The following is a 6,239-nucleotide window of genomic DNA, read 5'->3' as shown; positions in this document are numbered from 1 at the left end:
CTGAAGGCAGGCGCTAAACCGCTGAGCCACCCAGGCTGCCCGGACTGTTGACTTCTATACCATCATTCTGTTGAAGTGTGGGTCAAAGGTGGATAGCTTGGCAGTGTCATTCCTGCAGGGTAACTTCATAATCCTGTATCCACACATCTGCTCCTGGTTTATTTATCAATTTTTTTGCAAAGGTTTTATTTACTCATGAGAGACACAGAGAGAGAGGCAGAGACATAGGTAGAGGGAGAAGCAGGTTCCCTTCAGGGACCCCAATGTGGGACTCAATCCCAGGACCCTGGGATCACGACCTGAGCCAAAGGCAGATGCTCAACCAGTGAGCCACCCAGGTGCCTGCTCCTGATTTAAAAACCAGTTTTTTTCTATTAGCTAAACAAATGCGAAAGACATTTGTCTCAGGAAATTACTTGTTAAGGACCCTGTGGCACATTTCTTAAACTCAGAGACTTCAAAGACTAAGATCAGATCTTTGGGAAAGAACTAATGTATAAAACCCTTGGCCAGCCCAATGTTTCTTAACTTCCTGTGAGTTTGGACAGATAAGTAGAACAGCTCATGGTTTTATAAGCTTCATTTTTTGAAATGGTGTTAATAGGTTGTGGTCTGTATTGGGATTTGGAAGTAATTATAAGCTGCTAATGAGATGTTCTTTTTTGATTGCTCTTCTCTTAAAAATAGATTAGTCTATTTAGTAGACTTTTCTTTCTTGACCTCAAGTCCCCTTGGAAGAGAGTTATTGATACTTTTGCTATTCTCTATTGTGATAATCTAGCAGAATGGATAGCTTTGCTATTAAAACTGGCAAGGGATGCAGATTGTTCTCTTTTCAGGTTACCTAGGGAATCGCCATTTTCTGGAACCTTGTCAGTTTGTCGCTATTGTTTTGAACTTTTTTCCTGAAGTAGAACATAAGTACAGAAAAGTGCATACATTATAAGTATGCAGCTCAGTGAATTATCACAAATGGAATGCACTGAGTTAAAGACAGATTATTACCAGCACCCCAACAATCCTCCTTATGTTCCCTTCCACTTCTCACCACTGCTACCACCACCGCCAAGGGAACCATGGTCCTAACTTCTAACATCATAGATTAATTTTGGCTCTTTTTGAACTTTATGTAAATAAAGTCATACACTATGTACTCTTGTTTCTGGCTTCTTTTGCTGAACAATTTGTATATCGTTTGTGGCCATTCATTCTCATGGCTGAACAGTATAACTACAATATGCTTATTCATTCTTGGTCTGATGACATTTGGATAGTTTCCAGTTCTTTGCTTTTATAAATAGTACTATTGTGAAGATTCTTGAACGTGTCTTATGGTGAACATATGTTTTCATCTCTGTTGGGTACAGCTAAGGGGGGAATTGCTGGGTCAGAGGATATGCATGTGTTCATTGTTGGTGGATACTGCCAAACGATTTTCCAGAATGGTTGTATCCATGTACCCTCCCACCACCTACTAGTATGTGAGAATTCCATTTGTTCCATTTCCTTGCCACACCTGGTATTTTTCACCTTTTTAAATTTTAACCATTTCTACAGGCTTTTTCCTTATAATGTTCTTCAAAATAATGGAAAGGTAATGTTATCTCCACTTGGGCAGGCTTTTCCTCTACCCTATTTATAGGAAACCACATAGCTTAAAGGCCAGAGGTAGTAGGCTTTGGAATTTCCGGGCCTGGGTGTCTTTTTTATAAGTGGCCTCTCTGGAAGAAGCGTCCTAAGGAATGTGGAACACATGAAGTGCTTTGCCAGTGACAGCAAAGAAAGTACACACAGCATGTTCTAGCAGTGTTTATGGTGGGTGTTAGTATTTGGTGTGTATTAGTATGTGGTAAGCACATCAAAATTTTATAATCACTTCAGGATTGATATGTCCCTTAGGGGACCCCTTTTAGGGATTTCCCTTTGTTTATAAAGAAAGTATCTCTAGGAATGAAAGAAATCTTTGTGTATAGGTAGAAAAAAATAATTAAAAATTAATTAAAGAAAAAATTAATTAAAGAATAATTAAAAAATAATTAAAAATAATTAAAGAAAAAAATAATTAAAGAATATGACTTGCCATCTACACCATTCTTTTCTGGGCACTTTATGGTCAGGAATAAGGTTGTTGGCATCCGGAGTCATTAGTTAGGAAGGAGGCTTTTGATCATTTTGAACTGACCTTAACATTTGAAGGAAAATGTTTACATTGGATAATTTAATATAAAGAGACACCGGAGACATTTTTTTTTTAAGGTTTATTTATTTTAGAGAGATCAAGAACGTGGGAGAAGGGGCAGAGAGGGAGGGAGAATCTTAAGCAGACTCCATGCTGAGAGTGGGGCCTGTTGTAGGGTTTGATCTCACAACCCTGAGATTATGAACTGAGCTGAAATCAAGAGTCAGACACTTAACCAACCATACCACCCAGGTGCCTCCTTGGGACCTTCTTTTAAAAGCAAAAGTGAACTAAGATATGGTGGATTCCTGAAACCTTTTACCTCTAAGCCTTCTGATAACAGAAGAGCAATGACACATTGGTGATAACTGTTTCCCACAAGTTTTAATGAGGGAAATGAGGTTTCCATAGCAAAAATTCAATTTGGGAAATTGCTTTCCTTAGGATATGATTGAAGAAAGGTATAATTTTTAAAGGAAGAGAGGGATTGAAAGATTGTTAATAACTTTTCAAGCTGTGGTCTGAATAAAAACCATGTGCTTTGAAGCAAAAAAGAGACTTCTGGAACCTCTGTGCCATCCTTGCATGTGGTTAGTGGGAGGAAGAACGAACACCCCCAGCGTGCACTGCTCTTATGAAAGCACATGGGGTTTGAGAAGTCCTGGAAATCCCTGATATTTTTTAGCCAACTTTTAAAACAATATTGAAAAGTCCATTTTTATCTAACTTTAGTCCAGTCTAGTGCCTGGGTTGGTATTAGATATAGTTAATATATAGGTTTTTTTCCCCCAAAGATTTATTTATTAGAAAGCACGTGTGCACGTGAGCCGGGGGGTGCAAAGGAGGGGAGGCAGACTCCTTGCTGAGTTGGGAGCTCTATCTGGGAGATCATGACCTGACCAAAACTAAGAATCAGATGCTTAACTGACTGAGCCACCCAGGCACCCCAGAAGATGGTTCTTTAATGCATCCTCTGGCGAATGATGGAGCCTAGCAAGCAACAGACTCCATTGAGAAGCTAAGTTGAGCTTAATTACAGGTAGTGAAGGTATCATTTCACCCTGTGATATATGAACAGTGAGTGTCGAATATAATTTATTTTGATAATTGACTTAAGACCAAATTTCATCAATTCCCTGTCACAAAACTTTTCTACATTTAACATTTCTGAAATCAGAGTATGTCTTAAATCTAGTGTCATAATTTAGTTGACAGAATTTTTCCTTTCCTGGTGGTACCTAAATAAATGTCTTATAATATGTGATGTTTTAGATTCAGTGGATTATAGTCAAATAGAGACCAACAGAGTTTGAACTGGAAAACTCAACTAGATGATTCCGTACTGTACTTTATGGCTCCCTGGTTATTTCCTGGAGTGAGATTTGTTTCGCATATTGGAATGTGAGTAGGATTTCAAGTATAGAAAGTACTCTGCTATTCTTTCAAAAAGAAGTTTAAAAAGCCCAAACAGACTCTTCATTTTTATGTCATGATGTATTATACATGAGCACCTTCTTGCACAGTATTTGATAGTAGAGGTACGTAGATGCACTTTCGAAAATTTTGCCTCTCTTCTCCTCCTCCCACCCAATTACCTCTGACAGTGGCACACATGCTGGCCTGCCAGTTCCCTGTCCGTATTCATGTGCTTTTCTATATAGAAGTTCATCTGATCACTACCAATTTATTCCATAAGTGATGCCATTTTATATATTAGATTCTACAACTTAGCATTATGTTTTGATTTTTTTAAACTTATTTTGGAGCCTTCTGTAGGTTAGTATGTGTAGGTATCTGCCATTTTTTTAGTGGCTCTATAGGTTTCATTGTCTAAATGGCCCAAGAATTCCTTCCCACTGCCAATATGTCTATGAAGAATGAGGCTCCAGAGAAGTTAGGTGTCATTACTGAAGGTCACACATTTGGGTTGCATTTAGAACCTGGGTCTTGGGATGGGTGGCTCAGCGACTGAGCGCTGTCTTTGGTTCAGGGCATGATCCTGGGGTTGTGAGATCCAGGCCCACATCGGGCTCCCTGTGAGGAGCCTTCTTCTCCCTCTGCCTGTGTCTCTGCCTCTCTCTCTGTCTCTCATGAATAAATAAATAAAATCTTAAAAAAAAAAAAAAAAAAAAAGAACCTGGATCTTCTGGTCCCCAGTTGGACTTTGGTTCTATTTTGCTTATATACTATAAACCAAATATTATACTTGGAAATTTAAAACTCTTCTTTCTAAAATGTATATATATTTTTTACTCCATACTTATTTTGCTAAGAATGCTAGTTACATTCTTTTCTTCCTAACCAGAATGTGTCCTCCTTGGGAGAAGAGTTTTATTTATATCTGGATATTCTTTGTATAAAAGTAGTTGTTTAACAAAGCTTGTGATTCTCTGCTGCCACCCTCCATCACCTCATACCTGGTCTGGAATGTTTCTTACTGTTTTGGAAATACTGTCTACTCTGAGAAGACTCTTCTCATATCTGTGCTCCCAGAGGCTGCTGTTTCTTCACTTACCATGTCTCCAGACTTCGGGTGAGCCCCTTGCTGCCCTCTCTGGCCCTGCCCTCCCATCTTCTCTGCCTTTCTGGTCTCTGATTCCCTGCCCCTGTCATTCCAATTGTGCCATCAGATCCCAATATAGAGAGACCCAAATGTCCAAGGGATCTGAAATGTTGTTCCCACACAACATATTGGCAGCTGCTTTCCCAACCCTCAGGCAGCCCCCGGGTTTGAAATTCTAGTGAATGTTTACTGGCTCCTCTCCTCAGGAATGTGCATGTACACATCCTTTTGCTGGGATAATTGACTTTATGTGTGGTGTGATGGAGACTTGGCCAAGGGCAAATGAAGGAAAGGTAACTTTGAAAACAACATTAGGCAAAATTAATTTAAATGGAAATTTGGAGACTGAAAACCAACTACTTTATAAATGGATTATTTTAAAAATTAGGTTTTAGTACTGGAAAATGTTTCTCAAGGCTGTTTACGTATATGTAGCTGAAACAACTGTGTCCTTGCAGACATGTTTTTAGTGTTATGTTCCCCTTTTTACCCTCTTACCCATTCCCCTTAGGTAGGCTACTGGAGTTAAGTAGATTTAGTGCTCTATTTTTTAAAAAAGACTTTTGGATCATCAACTTTCATATGGTTAGTTCTGTTCCAGAAGGGTGCTGGCTGTCTAATAGAACTCTGTTACTGGGAACACTCAGAATTAGTCCAGAAGGAGAGAATGAGCTACTGGGGAGTTCTGTGTTTGTTGTAGAAAAATGAGATGAGAGGTTCTAGCCAGCACAAATTAAAATATTTTAGGTTATGTTTCTGTAGTGTCTGTATCCGTCCATTGTCATTCAGTAATAGGGTTTATTCCTCTGTTAATTATGGTGGTTTATTTTTTGTTTACATAGTGTTAATAGCTAGTGTTTTTTGGCCAACTATTGGCCCCTGTGCTGAGTTCTGTCTACTTATTTCTCACAACAATGCTGTGACGTAGATGCTGTTTTTCTCCTTGCTTAATAGTGGTCATAGACCCGGGGTAGATACCATTACCACTCCTGTTTTACAGCTAAAGAAACCGAGGCTCGCAAGAAGCACTATATGCAGTCAAGATCACATGGCTAGTGAGTAGTGGAGCCAGGATTTCTAACCACTACTGTCTTGTTCTTTGATGGCTGGCTGTCTCTGGAAAGTTGCCCTGGGCTCCCGGACAGACATTGTGGAGCCAGACTGTGCACTTAAAGCATAGCCCCACTGCCTCCTATTGGAGTGACCTTGGGCAAGCTGTTCTCTTGTGTGCTCTGGTGTTTTCATTTATAAAATTGAGTGTCAAAGTACATTATCTTATAGGGTTGTAGGAATTAAGACAGTGCTTGGCATATAGTAGTGCTCAATAAGTATAGCTGTTATTATAACCTGATGGTTTTCGCTAATCGGTATTTTATTTTATTTATTTTTTTTTTTTTAATTTTTATTTATTTATGATAGTCACAGAGAGAGAGAGAGGCAGAGACACAGGCAGAGGGAGAAGCAGGCTCCATGCACCGAGAGCCCGATGTGGGATTC

At 39.3% G+C, this 6,239-nt stretch overlaps 1 protein-coding gene across 3 annotated transcripts in view; it reads left to right on the top strand.

The window, feature by feature from the left end:
- NUP93 (nucleoporin 93) overlaps positions 1-6,239 on the top strand; it is a 108,963-nt gene that overhangs the window by 78,591 nt on the left and 24,133 nt on the right. The window lies entirely within an intron of this gene.

The sequence above is a fragment of the Canis aureus genome, chromosome 5, assembly GCF_053574225.1.
Source record: "Canis aureus isolate CA01 chromosome 5, VMU_Caureus_v.1.0, whole genome shotgun sequence".
In the NCBI taxonomy this organism is placed as follows: domain Eukaryota; kingdom Metazoa; phylum Chordata; class Mammalia; order Carnivora; family Canidae; genus Canis; species Canis aureus.
This window is presented reverse-complemented; position numbering and strand designations above follow the sequence as displayed.